This window comes from Eurosta solidaginis, unplaced genomic scaffold (genome assembly GCF_040869045.1).
Source record: "Eurosta solidaginis isolate ZX-2024a unplaced genomic scaffold, ASM4086904v1 ctg00001022.1, whole genome shotgun sequence".
Taxonomy (NCBI): domain Eukaryota; kingdom Metazoa; phylum Arthropoda; class Insecta; order Diptera; family Tephritidae; genus Eurosta; species Eurosta solidaginis.
The window spans coordinates 369237-394030 of NW_027136916.1; the positions used below are offsets into that span (position 1 = coordinate 369237).

General features: G+C 37.0%; 1 pseudogene; it reads left to right on the forward strand.

The window, feature by feature from the left end:
* LOC137235796 (uncharacterized) overlaps positions 1 to 24794 on the forward strand; it is a 601114-nt pseudogene that overhangs the window by 310172 nt on the left and 266148 nt on the right.

Here is a 24794-nt window from a genome sequence, read left to right on the forward strand (position 1 = left end):
TAAATGTTGTTTTATGTTATGTTGTATTTATTTATGTTTTGGTTTTTTATATTATGTTATGTTGTGTTATATAGTGCTATGTCACATTTTGTTATGCTTTGTTATGTTAAGTTATTTTATGTTTTGTTGTGTTGTGTTTTGTAAGCATACGCTATTATTCTGTGTATGTAATGTTAGGTTATGTTATGTCTTGTGCTTTTACACAATGATATGTTATTTCTATTATCATCTGTTTTATTGTTATGTTGCTGTTATGTTATGATATGTTAAATTATGAGTGTTATGTTTTATTGTATAGCGCTAAGTTTCATTATCTTAAATAACGGCTTTTTCAAGCTATGTTATTTTATTTAAGTTATGCTATGACTAATTATGTATTTTAAGTTATGTTGTGTAATATTATGTTTTATGTTTTTAGTTATTGTTGTGTGGCATTCTTCTGTGCTGTATTATGTTATGCTTTATCATGCTATATTGTGTTAGGTTGTGTTATGTTGTAGTAAGTTATGTTATGTTATGCTATGTTTTGTTATGTTATTTTTTGGTTGATGTGCGTTGTTTTACGTTGTGTTAAGTAATGTTATGTTACGTCATGCTGTGTTTTGCTATGTTATGTTTTTTTAACTATTTTACATTTTTTGTTATGTTATTAAATAATGCTTTCCTCATATTATATTATGTTACTCTAAACTTCCTTTTTATATTTGCACGAAATATCATCACCACAAACCCACTGTGCATTCGTAGAGCACATTTTGGCAAAAATTAGTTCTTATTTGCGCACATTTTAAGTCAACTACTCTGCTATGCAATAGTTTGTGCCACAAATAAACACTAGAATAAACCAGAAGGAAGAGTAAAATGTAATAAAAACAACACAGATTACTACTTAAGCGAACGAAGTGAAGTGCATATCCTTGAGTGAGCTCATACAAAATATGCTACCAACACTTGGGGCTTCCGTTTGGACCCTCATTATCGTTTGGAAAAAGTTAAGGACGAATGCTTTACATCATTCATTGACATACACACATACACACACACGCACAACGCTCGCTATATCACTTGGGTTTATGCATAACAGGAATTCATCTTCATTTCCCTTATCATCAACAACAACAACAACAACATAAATAATTTCGTTTTCACATCTCTTATAACCATCTTTCGCTTTTCTATTGTCATTCACAGGTTCATTCATATTTCTAACAATCGAGAACGAAGACTCAACGTTTCTACATCACCATCATCATCATTATAGTCATCATGCAGCGCTGCAGCGTCAACGTCAACAATTGCAGCAGCAACAACAGCGTACACTCAACCAAACGTGGAAATGGCGGTAATGTCGAAAATATTTATCACACTTCACCCGAACAAATGCATGTGGACAATGGTACAGCGTTATCACCACCAAATACATTCTCTTCACATAGCTCGTGATCTTCATCTTCGCCAGCGTCGTCTTCTTCCTCAGCATCCACACTTGCATCGTTATTTGGTGCTACCTATTCTGCTGCTGGTGGCCCGTCTACCCTACTGGAGGGCATTGTGCCATTGAATGATGAGGAAAATGGTATCACTGGCTCGGTTGACTTTGGTCATGCTGATGAGTTTGGAGCGAGTAACAGTGATGGCGTCAGTTCGGTGCATCTAGCTCCGTCAGCGGATACACAGGAAGTACGACAACGCACCATTGAGAATATCTGGGATATAATGGTGTCACTAAATATACTATACAAGGAGAATTGGACAAAGTAAGTGAAATGTTATGATTTATGATATGTACATAAGGGAATAGGGAATTATGTATGCTACATATGAGTAAACGTGTTTTTCATGTTAAAATGCCACAATATTTTGTAAATTAGATAAAATTAATCGGAAAATGTATACATATATATTTTTTGTTGTGTTAAGACACCAACAAGTTATGACTAGTTATCTTAAGCTGTGATATATTTTATTATGTGTTATTATTTTATGTTGTATTTCGTAACATCATATTATAGAAACATTTTAGATTGTTTCTTAAATTTGAGGAACTGGTTTTTAATTCAACAATTCAATTACAGAGTTTAATATTATATTTCAAATTAATTAATAGAATGAGATTTTACGTTTTTAGTTTCTCCGATTGGTACGCTTCGCTTTCTCGTTAACTACTACTTTCCTTCGTTAATTTGATTCGTATCGCCATGTTTCAACTGGGTTGCCAGTGAGAGTGACAACAGGGTCGTTATTGTTAATTCGATAGTAGGGTTGCTTACAGTCGGCCATCCGACTCAATGGGAACGACCTCGTTACCGCAACCAGGATCAGAGTCTCGATCAAGTTCATCATCGATTCCTTCTTCGGGTGGTAATGAGCACCACCTTTTTAATTTATCGGCAGAAAAGATAGATGTATAATGTTTTTGTGAGCGTTTTGATTTTGGTAAATCTTCAATCACGTATCGGTCTTTGTCGAGAACCTTCGTGACAATGAACGGGCCTTTAAAGCGAGGCTCGAGTTTCCGTGAACACCCAGTGCTAGGAGGTTCATTTTGAGCAAGTACTAAATCGCCTTCTTCAAAACACGTTGGTTTTACACATTTTCTATCGAATCGTAGCTTAGCGGCTGCTCGTTGGTCGTTAACTCGCGACGCTGCGGTAGTTCGAATGTTTTGGAGTTCCTCGTCGCTAAGATAGTCGCTGTTATGTAGGCTAGAGACGATTTTGTTCTTCAGGATATCGCGTGGTTGAAACCCATATAGTAACTCATAGGGAGTACAATGCGTAGTTGAATTGTTCATGGTATTGATGCACCACTGGACGTTGCGGATATTTTCATCCCAGTGCCTGTCGTTTTCTGTGGTTGGGAGAGGCATCGATAATATGGTGCGATTGGTTCGTTCGGCGTGACCATTTGCTTGAGGCGTTCGCACCGCAGTTAGAATATGTTTGACATTGTTGTCGTCGCAGTATCTCTTGAAATCACGCGAGGTAAATGCTGTTCCGCGATCGGTGACAACTCGCTCGGGCATGCCTATGAAACTACTTACATCATTCAATATATCAATTACGCATTTAGTGGACGTGTTCTTTACTGCTCGCAGAATAGTAAACTTGGTGAACGCGTCGACGATGACCAAGAGATGTTCGTTTCGCTTAGTGCTCTTGGGGAACGGTCCGAGGTGGTCCATGTGAACAGTTTTAAATGGGATGGGCTCAATATCGTCGAAATGGTACTGGGCTTCCATTTTCCCACCCTTATGCTTGTAGAATGCACACTCCACGCAAGATTTTAAGTAGTTTTTAACGTAGTTGCGCATCCTGGGTAACCAGAGGTGATCCATTAGTCGTTGTATTGTCTTCTCCACCCCCATGTGTCCAGCACGGTCGTGAGCGTCTTGCGTTACTCGATACCTTAGGGTCTTAGGGACGACCCATAACAATTTGTGGTCTACTCGCCGAAATAGCCTATTATCCTTAATTACGTAGTCTCCGTCGGATGATAGATCTTTAGCTTGGATTTCGTTGATGATACCTCGCAGTGTGTCGTCCTGAAGTTGCATGCTGAATAGCCAGTCGGTTTCGTCGATCACTACTTTGGATACGCGTAAATGTGCTGTATCTGATTCTATCGATTCTTCCACTGGAGCTAGGCTTAGGGCATCGACGTGCTCCATTCTTCTGCCAGGTCTATGTTGTATGTCAATATCATAATCTTGAATCTTGAGCCACCAACGCGCTATACGTGGAATCAACTCCTTTTTCTTCATTGCCGTTTGAATTGCATTGCAATCGGTTCTTACGACGATACTCTTGCCGTATATGTAATGCCTGAAACGTTCAAGCGACTCCACCACAGCCAACGCTTCCAGCTCGAAACCGTGGAACTTCTTTTCACTGGGAGACGTTGCTCGGCTATAGTAGGCAACAGGCTTGATGTCGTCACCTTCTCGCTGCATCAGTACACCAGCTAACCCGATGGAGCTTGCATCTGTGTGGAGTTCGTGTTCAGCATCCACTCGATAAGCAGTTAGTATAGGTTTTGACGTTAATGCGCGTTGGAGTTGGGTATATGCCTTGCTTTGCTCTAATGACCAATGAAAATCGACGCCCTTCCTCAAAAGTGTTCGTAACGGTTCAGAGATCAATGCAAAGCCAGGGACAAATTTTCGGAAATAGCCGCTGAGTCCGAGGAAACGGCGAACGTCATTTACATTCTTTGGTATAGCAAATTCTGATATAGCTTGTGTCTTCACCTCGCCCGGTGTTATACCGTCAGGGGTGATTTCGTGACCTAGGAAAGTTATAGAAGTTTTTAAAAACGTACATTTTTTTGCGTTTAGGGTAAGCCCGGCTTGTCTTAAGGCAGAGAGTACGCGTCGCAACTTATCTACCATTTCGTCAACCGAATTTCCACCTATCAAAATGTCGTCCATGTATAATAGCATATCGCCTGGTTTCGTCTTATCCTGGACCTTCGCCATTAATCGTTGAAAAGCTATAGGAGCGTTTTTGAGGCCAAAAGGCATCCTTTTGAACTCATATAACCCGTCCGGGGTAATAAAGGCCGTAAACTTCCGAGAACTAGTAGCGATTGGTATTTGATAGTAGCCGCTATTTAAGTCTAAGACCGTAAATAATTTATACTGCTTCGCTTCGTACAAACGCTCTTCTATATTTGGAACCGGAAATATTTCTTTTATCATTAGTTGATTCAACCGTCGATAATCTACGCAAAGGCGATCGCCGCCGTCTTTTTTCTTAACCAACACGAGAGGACTAGCATATTCTGACTCAGATTTAGTTATTATGTCGATGGTTTCGAGTTCATTTATCATTTCTGTAACTAGTGCTTTTTTTTGGTGCCGGTATACGATACGGAGATTGCGCTATGATTTTATTATCGTTAAGTTCGATGGTCATTTCGATTAGATTCGTCTTACCGATGCCGTTTAAGCCTTCCGCAAACAGATCACCGAATTCTTCTAAAGCCGCGTATACTTTTGAACGATTTGATTGGTCTTGTATATCTGCCACCAATTGTCCAACATCGAAATTTCTACTGCCATCTACTACCACGCGTTTGCTTGCCAAAATTGACTGGCCATCGTTTACTTCGAATTTTACCGATTTATTCATTAATATATCTTGGCCGATTAGAAAGTCTGTTTGTAACAATACGTCATCAACCACGTAGAATATAGCATTAACATTCGCTTTACCTATTTTTATATTCAAAGTGCACATTTCTTGTATAACTTGACTACCGCCCCCAAAGCCGTTTAGTTGCGTTTGACACTTGTCGAGTGTCATGTTTAGTGTTTTAGCTACTGACGACCGCACCATACTGCACTGGCTGCCAGTGTCTATAAATGCCTTAAAAGTTTCAGAGCCAACTTCGATTGGTTTTGTGAAGCACTGATCTAATTTTGACATTTCGGTTGGACGGACATCATATCCCCGCTTACCGCAATTTTGTGGTTCATTTTTAGCATGTACTTTGCTACAATCTACACACCTAGCGCACCGCTGCGGCTTGGGACATTTACTAGAAATATGACCTACCTCTTTGCAGTTATAACACTTTATTGATGATTTCGTTGTTTGCTGTGTTTGTTGTTCCTGCCCATTTACCGACACATTTCTAGTTTTTACTTCGCTGATTTTGTTACGATTGGAAAGATAGTCTTCTATTACTTCCCGCATTTCTTTGACAGTTTTAAATCTCATCGCGGCGATTGAGATTTGTAGTTCACGATGTTGTAAGCCGGCGCGTATGTAATTAATTATCGCGGATTCACTAAGCCGGTATTGTCTACCAAGCGCACAAATACGGAAACAGTAATCGTTAATTCGCTCATTTGATTTTCGAACATTTTCACCCATCACCCGATGTATCTGAGCCTCATCGAGGTGAACACCAAATTCTGCCACTAAATCATTTGAAAAATCGTTCCATGAGGTGTGTACTCTTGGTTGGGCATCGAGCCACATACGCGCTACGCCACGCAATCTACTATACACAGCTAGAAGTACACACTTTTCATCAAATTGATACGCTTGCACGACACTACTAACGCGGTCTGTGAATTGCTCTACCGTAAGCGATTGGGGGTTTGTCGGATCAAATTCCGGAATTGTTTCACTTATTTCTTTAATAGATTCCTTTCGCCCATTCCCGCTTTGCAAACTAGTTGTTGTCATGGGAGTTGTTACCGACTCGCGCGAAGGTTCGTTTTGTACATTTTGATTCGATACGCTTTGTTGCAATAACGCGACTATATTATCTAAAGCGCCCCGAAGCTCGTTTATTTGCTCTTGAACATTAGAACCCGCACTCACATTTGCATTTGAATTTGCTCTTGACATCCCCGGTGGCACTTGCACCTCAATTTCATCAGAACTATTGTTGTCAAGCAAACGCTGCACAAGTTCAGTGCGCGAGCCTGTCGTTGCTAAATTTCTTTGCAATAATACCGATTTTAATTGATCGATTTTCATATCGGCAATTTTAAATACCTCATATTGATCGTTCTGCTGCATTTCACTTTGCACTTTGTTTTGTTTTGGTTTCTGATTTCCACCCATATTTTCGTTTTTGTTTTGTTTACGACTTTGCCGTTCACGTTTCGTTTCAGTCGTTTCTTTTTATCGCTTTTATTTTCCACCTGGTTCTTTGCTTCGTTCAACCGATTTCGCCGTTTATTTGCTCGCGCTTATTTTCGTTTGTTCTTGCTCGTTTTTATACGTTTGAAATTTTGTCGTTACTCGCTAATATTTACGTTGTTGTTGGTGTGAATGCTATTCGCGTTGCAATTACACTACCGAACATGCGCGCACAAGATATCGACGTCAGTAATTTCTCGAACGTTCTGCACCTGTATGTATGTACGTATATTGCAAACGGATTTCACCACGAATATGCCCCTTAAACTTTTCGACCGTGCATATTCATGTTCATGCACCTTTACATATATATATATATATCTATATGTCGCAAAGCAATTATAAGTACAAAACTTTATATTTTCCATAAGCTCATGCATATTTTATGCCAACACAGTTTATACAGAGATTTTTTATTGCACGTACGTATATGAATACATATAATTTGCAAAATCACTCACACTCTGTTTTTCTTGGGCAATAATCCCATCTTCTGAACTATAGAAACATTTTAGATTGTTTCTTAAATTTGAGGAACTGGTTTTTAATTCAACAATTCAATTACAGAGTTTAATATTATATTTCAAATTAATTAATAGAATGAGATTTTACGTTTTTAGTTTCTCCGATTGGTACGCTTCGCTTTCTCGTTAACTACTACTTTCCTTCGTTAATTTGATTCGTATCGCCATGTTTCAACTGGGTTGCCAGTGAGAGTGACAACAGGGTCGTTATTGTTAATTCGATAGTAGGGTTGCTTACAATATTATGTTTCCTTTTTTCGTGTTATGGGATAATATATTGTAACGAATTTCGGGGAGTTCCTGATAATTATGCACCGCCTGCGTACGTTTGAATCGCTGAACTGTCGAATAAATAACTCCAGCAGTCAGTATTGTAAAATGGTGTTTATTTAGACTACTTTGGGAGTAGTTATACGTCAATTATACTTCACTAATAGCGTGTTTAAATCAAACTGATTACTGATTCCTCAGCTTGCGCTGCTTTTATATTCTCGGTTACCTCGTTCGCCCATTTCTCCTAATGCCTAGACGTTTCAAGATCATGCCTTCTAGAAATGCTGTATCTCATGCTTGGTTATTTAGCATATATGTACATGTATGTATATCTATAGTTTATGTTTTTTTCTAGCCATATGCATATGTATATGTGAGTAACAACTTCTGCTCTTAGCTGTCCGGTACATATGCATATGTACATATGTGAAATAATCTCTGATTCAAGCTGCTGGTTGTGTTTATGAATATTCTTCGTTGCCTTTACATAAGAGTGGCTGCTTGCTTTAATGTGTACATGTACATAAGTGTGGCTGCTTGCTGTTTTTGTTGTTGTGATTATTTACTAACAGCACAGTGATGCTAATACTCGCCAGAATATTATCTTTTATTTTCTATGTCACGTAATATATTTCGCTATTTTGTGTTGTGTTATGTTATTTAGCATACTAATTTACTGAGCCGGGTTCTGCTAAACAACCGACGAAATAATGGTTCAGCGAGTGAGGTCTTCATCGGTATCTAGTTGTGAGATTATACTGTTATTGTTGTTGTTGTTGTATTAACGATAAAGACACTCCCCGAAGGCTTTGGGAATGTTATCGATGTTCATGTCCTTTGCCGGATATAGATCCGTTACGTTCCGGTAACAAAGCACCATTAAGGTACTAGCCCGACCACCTAGGGAACGATTTATATGACCATATTAAACCTTCTAGGCCATCCCGTCCCCGCCAACCCCTAGTTCAATGAGGAGCTAATGAAACAGGATTCGCCACGGGTAGATTAGGTTAACAATTGGGTAGTAGAAGCTATATATTGCGCAGGCAACCCCTTGAGAGGGTTGCGCTACACAACCATTGAATCAATTTGGTATTTTAGTCGCCTCTTACGACAGGCAAACCTACCGCGGGTATGTTCTAATCCCCCTAACCCGCTGATGAGAATATACTCTTTTGCTAAAGCGAAGAAACTACAGCTGAGTAGCTGAGGAGGCAAGTTCCGCCACATTTATGCTGGCTGCAGAGGATCATTCAAAAGGTTTCCAACCCCCATCTTCAATTAAGGTTGCCTTTATCCAAAATGTAGATATTTGACAAATGCGTAGCCCATCTGGTCCATCCATGACATCGTTGCCTAAAATATTTTTGAGCCCTTGGACCCGTATGACCTCTCGGGCATAACCTGGCCAATTCGTTCTTGCTCTTACCAAGATCTAGAAAGAAATAGGAGCTCAGTTTTGAGAGATTGACTATCTGGAAGCTTATTTAATGGTCATTAGTGCGGCTTGAGGAACGTAGCAGTGGAGCTTAGCCACATTCTGATAACTTAAGACGAGCTTGTCACTACCGAATGTACATCCCGTTTTCAACCGTTGACCAAAGGAAAGTGCGAATAGGGATGGAGAGAAGTGCACTTGTTATGAGTTCGTTAGCTGATCGCTGAACTTTTATAAGGGGAGCCGCAAGGGGAGATAATACCTACATACTTGATCTAATGGCTACATTCTAAGGAGGTTCGGTCCAATTAAGAAGATAATTCATGATAGACGTTTTTTAGTGTTTCTTAAAGTATCTACAATCTTTTGTGGCTACTTTCGGTGCAAGTCTTCAACTTCTGCTCTCAAATTTAATAAGTCCCCCATAAAAAATAAACGTATTAAATAATTATATCAACAGTTATCGGAAGTCGTGTTTAAATTTGTTTTCTTTCTCCTTTCTATTTTCTTTGCCTACTTTTAGCCTCGCCGCTTTGGAAATTGCCAAATTTCAAGACCAATTAAACAGAGGCTGAACGAGGCTGCTCTGCTGCAATTATCGCATGAAATGGATGGCAGCTTAGCCGTTGGTGGCGGAAATGGCGCTGCGATTGCCGGTAATAGTCCAGCAACGGAAGCTGTACTTTTGCATAGGCATGGCGGGCATGGTCAAGGACCACATGAATGGAATTTTTCTAAAGCATTTCTCTATTCGCTAACAGTGCTGACTACTATTGGTAAGTTGTTAAAGAGTGGCATTAATTTAAGTAAGATAGTGTTGTTGCTTGAGGAAGGAAATGATATTTGTAATGACTCCTAAAAATATGCAATAGCTATTGATGACTAGAAATAGTTATTGATGAAAGAAAACGGAACTTCAGTTAGTAGAGTAGTATAGTAATGGGCATTGTAGAGATAGGAAGTACCCACGTATATGGAAATATGAACAGCGCACCTTTGCAAACGAAGGGAGGACGGCGAAAAGGTTCAAAGCTGTAGACAAAATGTTTGAGTTTTTGTTGCTTTTTCGAATTGAAGTTACAATAATATGAAACTTGAGAATTTGCTCAACTTTGGAACTGGTACAAAACTGAAGTTATGAAGTACAAAAAAAATAAGTGTATACGTCAAAGGGATACGCCTGATTAAATAACAAAGAGCCCGGAGATAGTACATGCAGTATAAAACAGACATAGAAGATTAATGGTCTCGTTAACAGTTCCACTCGAACCATATTGTCTAAAAGTCTCTCCTCATGCTTGTTCCGATATATTGCTCAGAATCTAGTTCGGTGGATAGACGAAGGAAGAAGAGAAAACTTCTTCAGAAGTTGTATGGTCCTGTCTGTGATGCCTACGAAGGGTATCTCAGAAGATATAATGATGAGCTGTATGAAGCACTGTTACAAAAACAACAACATGAGCTGTGTGAGCTCTACGTAGATACAATGAACGGCTGCCAACGGTATGCGACTGTATGAAGCTGCTCCGACTCAGAATGTATTTCTATCGGCAACCGTATTCGGAAGAATAGAAAGAGGAGACCTTCACCGAAAAGTTAGGAGGAAAACAACTTAATCTTGATGTTCCTAACTGGCGTCAGCTATTGCAACTTCTTGTGACGCAATATCCAAATTTCTAAACGGCTTGGCGTTAATTATTGAATAAATTAATGCAGATTAAGGTCGTACGCTTCTTCTTCTATGCCAACACTCAAAGGATTCTGTTGAGGCTGATGAATTTGCTAAGATGTTTCTCATAGCAGAAATGCACTCAAGGGGCTTGCCCAACCAGTGCCGAGTAGCGCATATTTCATACAAAAATTTCTAAAGTATTTTGCTGCTGGATTTACTATCACTTCAGTCGGTCACCTTCGGTTAGTAGCACACTACCTCTCCACCACGGTGTCTGCCAATATAATCGGCACCACCGATATTTTTGTGCGTGTGTTTGGTATATCGATTGTTAGGACACTGATTTAGGACACTGGTGATGGCTTCTCGAGTTATGCTCACATTAAATGTATGCCTATCCGCATACTTTATAGCCATGTACTTGTTTCACTGGAGCATTTTTCAAAGGGGAATTTAGCAAGCAAAATGATCGCTTCTAGGGATTCTATCCAAGGTTCCAATAAAAGAAGAACATATTTTCCTAGGCATCGAAGCGTAAGCGAATATGTATGTTATAGCAAAAAATGCTGCCTTAAGAGATATATTTGGTAATTCAACCAGCCATGCGATTATTGTGGACTGCTCAGGTTGCACCTTCCAACACTTTTGATTCATGACTCTTGGAATTTCTATTACTTGGACCTCGTCTGTGTAATAAGTACAGGAATCTTGTGCTGGAAAATTGTCATAAGCCCAAGATATTCTAACAGACTACAGCTTGGTCTGTCATCGAAGCTTTGGAATTAGATACGTTAGAGCCAAATGATGCAATTCTAGATAAAAAACAATGTTGGCTTATTTTACCTCCCTTATAAAATTCCAAAATTATTTCTTAATTTTTGTCACTGCAGTGGTTTCACTCTTTATAGATATTACCTACCTTAAGGAGCTTAGCTTTGAGCTTTTCTAACTTAAAAGTCAATATGTTTTCAACTAACAGAAGCTTAAAGAAAACTAAGATTAACGGTTACTTCGTCAGTCCATTCAAGCAGTTGATCTGTTCTTTTGTCACTTACCATTACTATATCAGCAAGCACTGCGTGAAGTATCATAAATGTTTATGTATGTCAATGACAATAATGGCCAATAATGGAGTACTAAGTCAGATAGAAGTTCAAATAGAATCTATATGTATTTGTGCATATGTGTAGCTCACACACAATCAAACGCCTACAAATTTTCTTACAAATACAATACCAAAGTAACTAGGCTTTGCGACAGTAAACATTCGAGAAGCCAACAGAGACACCATTGTTGTTGATGGAGTAGAAGAAACGCGGAGTATTCTTTCACACATATATGCACATTTATGCAAAATAAACAATCAAATGACTATAATATGTGTCTTTGCAAATTGCCAATATCAGCAGAAATTTTCCGATTTCACTTTTATTCAATTTGTGAAATTCCTACACACACAACTACGCTTGGCACACACAACTGCTTAATAGCACATTTGCATATTTGATTATTTGTTGTAGCTTAACAGACTCAACATTTGCATGTAGGTGATATTTGCAGCATACCATACCATGCCCCCTCAATTTCTGAATATGCCTAAAAAACGAAACATTGATTGTTGTTGTTGTTGTTATGCTTGTTCTTTTATTTTATTTTGGAATTTCTCTTATTTATGGGTTAAGTGTAGGTTAGGTTAAGTTAAACTGGCCGGTCAATAAAGACCTCACATAGACTGAATAGGTTATCAGAATTTGTTTGACGACCAAACGGAAAACCCGCAATAAGGTACAAGGACTTATGGCATAAAATAGCTCCGTCCTTTTGGCAAATACTGGAAGGTTTCTAGAGCCTGGCTTAAAAGCTGCCTCGGGATCTGGTAACTCTGCCGCTCCTATTAGCTGGAGCTGACCACGCGAGCACAGGACATTAACACACCACGTGCTTGACCGTTTATTTCTGCATTCCGCACTTCCTACAAATGCTGTTACTGATAAGACCTAATTTATATACATATGATGCAGGAATCAAACGGAGAATAACTCTTGCCAACAAGTGCTACTTTGGATTGAGTAGGAAAATGAAAAGTGAAGTCCCCTTTCGACGCACAAAAATCATGCTCTACCAGTCGCTCAACATACCGGTTTTGATGTACTGCTCGGAATCCACGGTGTGGAGCGAAAATGAGATGGCTCTTGGAGTGTTCGAGAGGAAAATTTTTCGCAAGGTTTATGGTACTGTCCATGATACCAATAGTGAGTATCGAAAGAGGTACTGTATAAGCTTTACGCAGCTATGAAGTTAAGGCGATGAATAAAAGCAAAAAGGCTTCGCTGGTTAGGACATGTGAATGACATGCGAATGGACATAGACGCGACAATAAAGCATTTTCGACGGGGCAGCTATTTAGAAGGAAGAGGGTGGCCACTGAGGTGGGAGAAGCAGGTGCGTGAATACTTGACCTCCTTTCGTGCCCTCAATTGGCATCAGTTATTAGTATTATTTTGTTGTTATTATTGTTTTTGTTGCTGTTATTCTTTTGTTGTTTTTATTTTTGCCTTTAAAAATAGTTAACCGGAAATAAAAAAACGGACTATTCGGTATTCCAAAGAATTAAAATTTCAAAAAAAAAAAAAAATTGGAAAAAATATAAAAAAACCCGAAAAAAAATCTTAGAAAAATTCCGAGTCAATCACGCTACTACTATCCTACCACCTCAGAAAAGCCTTGGCAATTGGCAAATACATACGAAATATGCTCAGGCGCAACCCAGTTGGCATATCGACTTCGTACTTGTGCGTTTTATGACTTTTGTGTCGAACTTTAGGGCAATAAAATGCAACAAAAACTCATTATTAGCTGACGCCTCTTCTTTCTTGGATGACAGCAAGTACTTCGTATTGGCCTTATTTACAGTAAGAACGATCCAGAGAAGTCAAAAGATACGGCACGTTTGCTGCGGCCAATGATATCAATATTAACTGCATAAGTCAGCAATAGCACACTGAGTGTATCATCGCGCTTTTGATCTGCTGATAGCTTTACCTTCTCCGGTATTAGACTTAAGACATCGTATGAAAAGGAGTCGCCTTGTCTGAAGCCTCGTTTGGTTTCGAATGGCTCGAAGAGGTCCTTACCAATCCTTACGAAGCTGGTGTTGTTGATGAAAGTCATTAGCTAAAACTTTATAAGCTTTTCAGCGAAATAAAATTTAGACAAACAAGCTTACAAGCAATTCCTTTCCGCGCTGTCAAAGTCTGCTTTGAAGCCGACAAACAGATGATGCCTGTCTATTATCTTATCGGCGTATCGTGTAGATCTGGTCGATAAGAGTTTGTTGAATTTGAGCTCCAGTCTTTCGTATATACTGTACGTCATAATATCTTATATTTTATAAAGGGTTTAATACCATATAATTAACCAAAGGTCTCCGACTCGAGTGACTGCACAACCAAGATCAAAATACTTCAGAATATTTTTCCAAAAACTAGGTTCCCGTTATGCAGTGGTTTGACAAGCTTTAGGTGTGTATATCTACTACGAAAAACTTCATTTGCCATCTACTAACACCGTTCGAAGTCAGCATAAAACATGTAGGCTCACAAACTTGTAAAAAAAAAAGTTTGAAAGCAGCACACTACCAGTTTTCGGAAATAACCTCGTGGGAACTAAACCAGTCAAAAATTGTATTTTTATTATTATAGTGCCAAGCTGCAGTGGTATTAGGTTAGGGTATTCGCATGACATATCAAAGGAGCTATATTAAAGTCCCGAGAAACCCTAGAGAATAATTCAATTTGTTTTGTGGATTTTCCGTAGAATAGATGTATATTGGAACTATTTTCTGTGATACCTTTTCAAATTTGGTTTGGGAGCGAGCAAGTTACGTGTTGTGCCATCTTCTGTGTCGTTTTCCAATGCACAGAACGGTGAAGTAATAAATGAAGGAAAGCAAAAAACGCACAAAGTAGGTCAGATGACACAAATTACTATTCGCACATGCTATTCATCGGTAAAAGCCAGCTGCATTCCTGAATCTACACAAAAGCCATCCTCAAATCCGAGTAAACACGATAATCATCTGAACGCAAGTAGCTTTACGATACACTTTCATACCACACATACCTAGAACACCCATTTTTGGCAATACGACAGATCAGACCCAAATTTTACACTAAAAATGGCATTATTCTCTCTCCTCCTTGAAAAGAAAATTCGAGATAGTCACGCAATTTAAATTAATTAATCAAAGGATGTGACTATTTCAGACAACCTACGACTAAACACACCAGTTACGGACGCGTTCAAAAGGTTTGCAAAGGGGACTCAACTTCGTAGTGCATCGCAATGTTAAAAGCGTCAGTCGAAAGCACTGCAAGGAGACAGAATTAGAACTTATACCGTCTCTTAATCATATAGTTCTGCGCAAGTTGGGAACCAGTACGATACGCTCCCCGGTCGCTTCTGTTCAGATCGAATCAAAAACCATATCAGTGGAATACAATTACCTTGATATAAATAATCACTTGTTAAGATACTGGGAATCTGCTAGTGAGGAAAAAGCCGGACGGAAATTGCAGAAGGTGATAGTATTTAAAACACAGCTGGTATTTCCATTGCAAGGCTGCCGATTCGGCAGCACGATCAACTTACATCAGCGCAGTTTTGGAACTTTGCAAGCCCTTGAAGACAGACGTCGTTTTGCAACGAATTTTTTTAGTTATTCCTTTAGTTTTAGTTAAACCTTGCATAATCTCCAGCAGAATCCAAGACTGAAGTTTCTTGGTCAGATATTAGCTTTTTGTTCAAGATTCGTTCAAATTAGCTATCATTCGCGGCATATGGCTGCCAATTTTAGTAGCTTAATGACGACGCTTGGTCTGAGTATGAAGTACGATATCAAGTTATCTAATATAATGGACATTTTAAATTCAGATCAACAGAACATTTTGATATAAACACAGTTCAGTCTCTAACAGCTTGGCGATGCCGCTACCTATCATAAAGCAGCTTTAAATACCGTTGTTCTTTCTTACTTACTTACTTAATTGGCGCTTAACCGTCAGTCGCTTCCTCGCTCTGCCAATTGGTCACACCAAGGGAGTTTAAATCGTTTACCACCTGGTCTTTCCAGCGAAGTGGGGGCCGCCCTCTTCATCTGCTTCCATAGGCGGTTTCCGATAAAAAAAATTTCTTAGCCGGAGTATCATCTTTCATTCGCATAACATGCCAAGCCAGCGTAGCCGCTGCATTTTAATTCGCTGGACTATGTTGATGTTTGCATAAAGCTCGTATAGCTCATCATTAAATCTTCTTCGGTACTCGTCATTGCCAACGCTTAGAGGACCATAAATCTTCCGAGGAACTTTTCTCTCGAACACTCCCAGAGACGCTTCATCTGATGATGTCATATTCCACGCTTCTGCACCATATAGCAGGACGGGTACGATAAGTGACTTGTAGAGCATGATTTTCGTTTGCCGAGATAGGACTTTACTTTCTTTTTCTATCGAGTACGTGAAATATGCAACGAAATTTAGGATGAGAGCACGATTTACGCCCGCAGAGAAAGAACTGAAGCCAAAATTGCAAGGTTCAATCAATGCTTTTGACACAATACTCTTAATAGAGTTTTATGTGCAATATTACGAATAATGATTTCGCATTTTGCGACCCCTTGAGCGCCTTCTTCTTCTCACAGACGCGTTAGCGATATTTTGATCTCATAGGGTATGCATTTCATTTCATTTATTTATTGACTCAATGTTGACATACCTTACTGACTAGATTACAGGTTTACTTAGAACTAAATTATTAATTTAAATATGACTTAATGTAATAAATACCTAGAGCAAAGTTACTATGCCTATTTCGTGCACGACGTTATCGATTTGATTTCGCTTTTATCGATTAGAAGGCTGCCTAGTGATTCCTTTTAAACCCCAGATATATGATCATATTATAAGCCGCGATAGGATCAGTTCACTATTAAAGCGTTCTATCATTCTAACCCAATGTCTTCACATTAAGAGTCTGTTAAATTTTCTTTTTGCCAACAAATAATAATATTGTGGCGAATATTAGCATCACTATGCTGTTAGTAAATAATCACAACAACAAAAACAGCGAGGAACCACAAGGCGACGAAGAATATTTCACAGATAAAACCAGCGGCTTAAAGCAAAGGAATTATCTCACATACACATTTGTAGTCATCAGCTAAGTGCAGGCGTTGTTACTCACACATACACACGCATATAGTTAAATTACCAAGCAGGAGACACCCCAGCGGGTTAGGGAGTCAGAATATACCCGCGGTAGGTACGCCTGTCGTAAGAGGCGACTAAAGTACCAGATTCAAAGGGGCTGTGTAGCGCAACCCTTCAGGTTGCCAGCGCAATATATAGCTTCTCCAAACCCAATTGTCAACCTCACCTATAGTTCTAGAAGTTGAAACGTCTACACCTTAGGGGAAATATGCGGACAAGGCAACAGAGAGTATAAAAGCAGCGCAAGCTGAGGAATGACTAATCAGTTTGATTTAAGCACGCTATTCGTAGTGAAGTATAATTGTGAAGTATTACAATATTCTACCAGGGTCATGTTTCTACCTGTCATTGAAGATGTATTTGAAAAATCTTTCGTACAATTTTTCTTCTACGCCTTCTGTGGAAATGAGGTTGTTGCTATTGTTTATGTTCCGCAATAAAAATGCCACTTCATAGACATTAGAAACCAATAAAAAACATTTTAATAATATGCACACAAAAAATTTAGCAATATGCGATTGTAAGGATTCTCCCTCATCTGCATACATATTTACGTAATTTTGTATTCCCTTACATAATTCAATCAGTCAATACTGTAAATTTTTACTGTTATTGTTGTCATTTAAAATAACAAAAATAACATTTCAATAGTACTTTACAAACGATTCAAGCGTTAAATTTCTGCTACGTCATGAATATCTTATTGTTTTATGACTTCACCCTGAGGGAGGGTGCTTTGTTTCAATTTTTAACTGAACAGGGGCCAATGAGGACGTACTTAAAATAATATAAACAGTTAATTTAGCAAATATGAGGCAATTTGTTATGATAAGTCGGTACAATTTTAGCATATAGTGATATGGTTGAGGAAATGTTTACTTGTGTCTACGGTAAAAACAATATCTACGTTATAGTACAGTGAAGCACACCCCAAATATACAAAAAATCGGGGCTTAAGGGAATTGTTCGGTGAATCCTGTACGCCTCTTGGTATGGAACTGTTCTTACTGGCTTACCTTTTGGGTTTTAAAGATTTTACTATGATTTTTGATGAGGGGAAGGCTAATCATAACTACTCGTGTGAATCTGGCTTAGTCCCGTAGCTTCAGTTGTCGTGGATTCATAAAAAGTAGCTATGATATCCTCATCACTCTAAAAGACCAGTGAGTTTTAATCAGAAAAATTTGTATGCACACTAGGGTTAAACATTGTCGCACTGATTTACATTACCGTACTTAGATATTTGTATTCGAAAAAAAAAAAAAAAAAGACAACTCTCTAAGATTGGCGGCTATACTCGTGCGTTCTCTTAGCCGATCTATACCCTCTCTCCATGACTTTTTTTGATGCTCATAAAAGTCCCAAATAAATAAACAACAACTGATTTTCAGACCAAATATGCCTTATTCAACAATTCATTTCTTTATTTAATTATCCTGTAGCATAAATGTATCTCCCTACATTTTTCTTATACCTATAATATATTTCCATTTATATCCAGACCAAATTAAATTCCTTAACTACTCATTAAAACAAGAGAGAATCAAAAAAATCATAGTCTAATGAAAGAATATATTATTTAATTTGGCGCATGCGAGAGAAACAAATGTAATGAGAGATTCCCTTACGTATGCATGTATGTATGTAGAAGAAAAGTCAAAGAGCCTCCTCTGATCGCAAATGAGCTTCTGAGTAGGCAAATTCCTATTATTCTCAATATATAAATATATTGCCTGATAGAAAATAAATTCTAAGAAAAAAAAAACAAAACTAGATTTATACTTAATTATTATCCAATTGATAGATTAATTGTTTTACATTAGTTATGGAGAAATCGTCGAGAAAAAAAAACACATTGCCAACCGAAATACGAAATTATTTAATATATTTACTGTATATAAGTAAATTATGTCAACATTCAACTCCAGTAATGATATAGTGCAACAAAATACAAAAATAAAAGAAAATTTCAAAATAGGCGTGGCTCCGCCCATTTTCATTTAGTTTGTCTAGAATACTTTTAATGCCATAAGTCGAACAAAAATTTACCAATCCTTTTTAAATTTGGTAGAGGCATAGATTCTATGACGGTAACTGTTTTCTGTGAAAATGGGCGAAATCGGTTGAAGCCACGCCATTTTTTATACACAGTCCACCGTCTGTCCTTCCGTTCGGCCGTTAACACGATAACTTTGAGCAAAAACCCATATATATTTACTAAACTTAGTCCACGTACTTATCTAACCTCACTTTATCTTGGTATAAAAAATGACCGAAATCCGTTTATAACCACGCCCACTTTTTCGAGATCGAAAATTACGAAAAAAAATGCCATAATTCTATACCAAGTACGAAAAAAGGGATGAAACATGGTAAGGTAATTGGATTGTTTTATTAACGCAAAATATAACTTAAGAAAAAGCTTTGTAAAATGGGCGTGACACCTACCATATTAAGTAAAAGAAAATGAAAAATTTCTACATGGCGAAATCAACAGCCCTTGGAATCTTGGCAGGAATACTGTTCGTGGTATTGCATATATAAAAAAATTAGCAGTACCCCACAGAGGATTTTCTGGATCACCCTGGTCCACATTTTGGTCGATATCGCGAAATCGCCTTCACATATACATCTAAGGGCCACTCGCTTTTAAAATTCTCATTAATATCTTTAATTTGAAACCCATATCGTACAAACACATTCTCGAGTCACCCCTGGCCCACCTTAATGGCGATATCTCGAAAAGGCGTCCACGTATAGACCTAAGGCCCACTCGCTATTAAAATACTCATTAACACCTTTCATTTGATTCCCATATCGTACAAACACATCCTAGAGTCACCCCTGGTTCCCTTTTATGGCGATATCTCGAAACGGCGTCCACCTATGGAACCAACGGTCAATCCCTTTTAAAATACTCATTAACACCTTTCATTTGATACCCATATCGAACAAACATATTCTAAAGTCACCCCTTGTCCACCTTTATGGCGATATCTCGAAAAGGCGTTCACCTATAGAACTAAGGCCCATTCCCTTTTGAAATACTCATTAGCACCTTTTATTTGATACCGATATCATACAAGCACATTCTAGAGTCACACCTGGCCCACTTTTGTGGCGATATACCTATATGGCGTCCATCCATAGAACTATGGCCTACGCTCTCTTAAAATACAACCACATTCCAGGGTTACCCTAGGTTCATTTCCCTACATGGTGATTTTCCCTTATTTTGTCTCCATAGCTCTCAACTGAGTATGTAATGTTCGGCTACACCCGAACTTAGCCTTCCTTACTTGTTTTTTTTTTTCATAGTAAAAAGCGAGTCCGAAACTTCAATAATGCTTGAGTGTGAGTTATAGTGTAGCATTATGCGTCATGCCCACCTATGCAATACATTTGCGGCATTACGCATCATGAACTTCTATACCAATACATTTTTGTAATAGCATAATCATATTACAATATTATGGGACATAAATTACATTGACCTAACACAGCGGTAAGCCAACATCGATGGAATGCCGAATATGAAACCCTTCTAAGTTCACACTTTACAAATTGTGCTTAGTCACTCACTCCGGTCAATACACTGCCGATCGTCAATGTTAGTTTGCTACCAAAATATTCACATACAAACATTTTACATTAATAGCAATCTGCTGACTTTGCATACAAATCTACATATATGCATACTATTAATACAAATCTACATTTATGCATACCGTTTATACAAATCTACATATATGCATACTATTAATACAAATCTACATATCTTTAGTTCGTAAGTATTAGAATAATTCTGAATGTATAGGTTAAGAAATTATGTATAAAAGGGAAAGAATTTCTTTTAATAGAATCAATAATTATCCGACTTCCAAAGTCAGAGTTTCTTTTATTTACTATCAAACATTTCATGGCCATCCTGCCAGTTCGATCCCTAATAAGCATAAACATTTGCTGAACAAGCAAATATTGATAACAAGATCTAAACTGACCAGAGATCCTGCCAAGTTTTTGTATTTAATAAAAATTAATGGCCACAAACTCGGTTCAAAAAGCAGGACATACTGGTGGAAGCAATTGAAGCTGCATTATTTGACAAACAAACCGAAGCTAACCAATGGAAAAATTCGAACTGGATAAAAAACTTTTTCATCGAACCGCATAAAGAGTGGAATAAAAATGGTAATGGAGATAGATAAAAAGCTTTTCATCGAACCGCATAAAGAGTGGAATAGAAATGGTAATGGAGATGGACAAAAACCTTTTGCACCAAATCGCATAGGGAAGTGGAATACCACATTAACATATCAGGCAATGTGGCAACAAAACCATAAGGATTTCCGTTTTGGATGAAGAAAACCACAATATAACCAGATGCAATATATGAAATTAACATTAAGTCTTGGAAATAAATTGAGCGTATAAGTAGGAATCGAAAAATGAATAAAATGTAAAACGCTCCTTTTCAAAGAAAATTTCATGAAAAAAAAGGAGTAGGAAAAAAATTAAATGTATTATTTGAAAAAGAAATTTTTAAATATTAAAAGCTAAAGAATTTTTTAACACTATCGATGAAAATGACATAGAAATTAATATTTTGTAAACTGAAAAAAAAAAAAATAATAATAATAAAAATGCTAAAATTTTCTAAGTTAAACAATTTTTTCCTGTTAAGAATAAAAATTTTCTTATACGTGAATAACGTTAACCAAATAAACAAGTAAAATGGAATGCATAGGATAAATAATAAAATCAAAAATGTTATTAAAAATTAAATTTAGTGCATTTCTCAGAAAAATAATTATAGACAATTTTTCAAAATGTCTTGGTGGACAAAGATAGCACACGGCATAATGATATCATTAGCCGGATATGAACTAAGGAAGGAAAATTCTGCAAGTTCAGAAAATATAGTATCTGAAAATAGGATAGTTAAATATGAGCCACCAGACCAACTAGACACAAAAATTACCCCAAAAATTCCAGATGTTTGGATAGGAGCAATGATTTGCGTAGGCGGGCTATTGATCATAGCAATGGCCACGATACTAAGAAAATATTTGAAAATCAAATATATGCAATTGAAAAACGTACAACAGCGCGTCTAAAATTTGTTTTTTCTTCTCAAATATCTAAATTCTTTTTACCCAAAACTGCGGAAGAGCAATAAACAATTGAAGTAGATCTCAAATAGTAAATCTAAAAATGTCACAATCGACAGCACAGGTAGCCCTGCCTAAAGCGAACATCAAATTAAAAATTTGCATAAATTCATGTGAATGCTCCCTACAAAAATAGTCATTAAGCAATAGAAAATTCTATGACAGTGGAAATAGGCAAAAACTAAGAACAAGACAAATTTTAAAACCAGTCCATAACAAAAAAAACAGAAAAGAATGAAGAAGTCACAAAGAGAACCTATAAAAATATAAGTGAAGCGCTCTATAAATTTACAGCAATAAGACATGTCGCGCTCCTAAAATGGTAGCGTAAGAAATACAAGCAACTTGATTGTAGATGATAAAATTGACTTAGGACAATTACTTATCAGGCTGTACACACGTTTTACAAATGCCGCCAATCCAGGACTTGAAATTTTTAAGAAAAAGACAGTTGTCCTGAGGGACAAATTGGTGAAAAATAATGGAATATTTACTAGAGTAGGAAAATTTAAAATAATAAAACTAGGTACCCAAGTTCTCAAAGATCAAATAATTGCACTAACCAAAAAGGTTGTGCATGTGACAATTCCGGTATAAAAATAAAAATAATTCTTCATAAAAGTCATGACGATTCTGTCTTGGTGGCCGCCGCAGAAATCGCATGACGAAAAAGACCAAAAATGTATTGCTGGGAAATACGAAGAAAACATGAAAAGAACACCTACAGGTATGAAAATATTTTGCATCCAATGTAGCTTCCGTTAACCCGTTAATTAAATATGCTCTTCCATCAATCCCAACCCCAAACATTTTTTTTCGCACAATGAGTGACAGACTTCTTACTTTATGTGTCCAAACAATGAATGTCGTTGCTAATACAAAAATCGATCATCCTTAGTTATTAGAAATAAATATAAAATTATTTAGGCACCTGGGTCCCCCTTAAGAAAACCTCATAATTCAAGAGGTCATAAGCACTACATAATAGACAAAATATTTTTACTTTAGCCACTGGTGGAATAGGAAATATTAACAAGAAAATATTTTTAATCTAACCTTAAGTAGAACAGGAGACTTAAATAATTAAGGAAAAGGCCTCTCGTAAGATAAACAATAAGAATTTTTACCTTAACTTATATAAATAGAAAGATTTCGATAGGAAAATAGTTTTGTATAATTTAGAAAATAATGATAGGAGTAATAAAGATAAAAAAAGAACAATTCATAAGAATAGGCTTAAACACATTTGAAACACCTTTAATAATGTAAAGCAAATAATCGTAAATAAGCATTTCAATTTACTCGGTTATTTAATAAAAACTTCTAGAAACAAGAGGATTTTAGGTGGGTCGACACATTGAAAATCCGGCTGTAAAATAAGTAAAATATAGAAAATAAATAAAATAAGAAAAATAAATAAAATAAGTAAAATAATCGTTAAATTTAAAATTTTATAAAAAACAATTTGTACAAAACATTGTTAAGAAAAAAAAAATATATAAAATGTAAAAGTAATAAAAGTATCTAGGTCAGCAAATTAGAAACAAAGTACACAAATTATTTCACTGTAATATCAAGTTACAGTAAAATACCAAAATCATTTAAAATTCGAACAAAGGGTCTTATACAATTGTTCACAAAACAATTATATAATCCTCTTTTTCTAAGGCGGATGGTGTAGCATTATGCGTCATGCCCACCTATGCAATATATTTGCGGCATTACGCATCATGAATTTCTATGCCAATACATTTTTGTAATAGCATAATCATATTACAATATTATGCGACATAGATTACATTGACCTAAGACAGCGGTAAGCCAACATCAATGGAATGCCGAATATGAAACCCTTTTCAGTTCACACTTTACAAATTTTGCTTAGTCACTCACTCCGGTCAATACACTGCCGATCGTCAATGTTAGTTTGCCACCAAAATATTTACATACAACCAATAATGTGAATTAACCAAATATTCCCATACAAACAATTTACATGAATAGCAATCTGCTGACTTTGCTTAAAAATCTACATGTATGCATACCATTTATACAAATCTACATATATGCATACTATTAATACAAATCTACATTTATGCATACCGTTTATACAAATCTACATATATGCATACTATTAATTCAAATCTACATATCTTCAGTTCGTAAATATTAGAATAATTATGAATGTATAGGTTAAGAAATTATGTATAAAAGGGAAAGAATTTCTTTTAATAAATTCAATAATTATCCGACTTCCAAAGTCAGAGTTTCTTTTATTTACTATTGAACATTTCAACTGTTGAATGTATCATACACATATTTAGCAGGCGAGGCCGATACAGATTAATGCAGTTAGTGTACGAAGGGTCTCATCCTTTCATAACAGCATTAAGCGCCCCACCCCTTCAATCCTCTTCACTATGAAGGAAGTGAACATTGTCAAAGAGAATCGGCTTTACCACTATATTACACATTAAAAATCCTTACAGGGAACACTTGTTCTTATTGTTGTTGTAGCGAAAAGGACACTCCCCTTCGTATTTGCTAATTGCCCCTCGACAGCAGAACAAGGCCACCGAAGTCTTTCTGGTCCTGTGTTCCGCGCTATGAATAATAATTCGTAGGCAATTCCTCTGTCAGATATGCGGGTCAAGTTGCAGACATAAAACCGAAACTATGCGGAAAGTTGTCTATTTGGAAATCAGCATTAATAACGAAATACCAGCCTGGGTATACCGATAATGAATATTGCCTACTCATTGGAACTAAGTAAACTAAGAAAAGTTTAAAT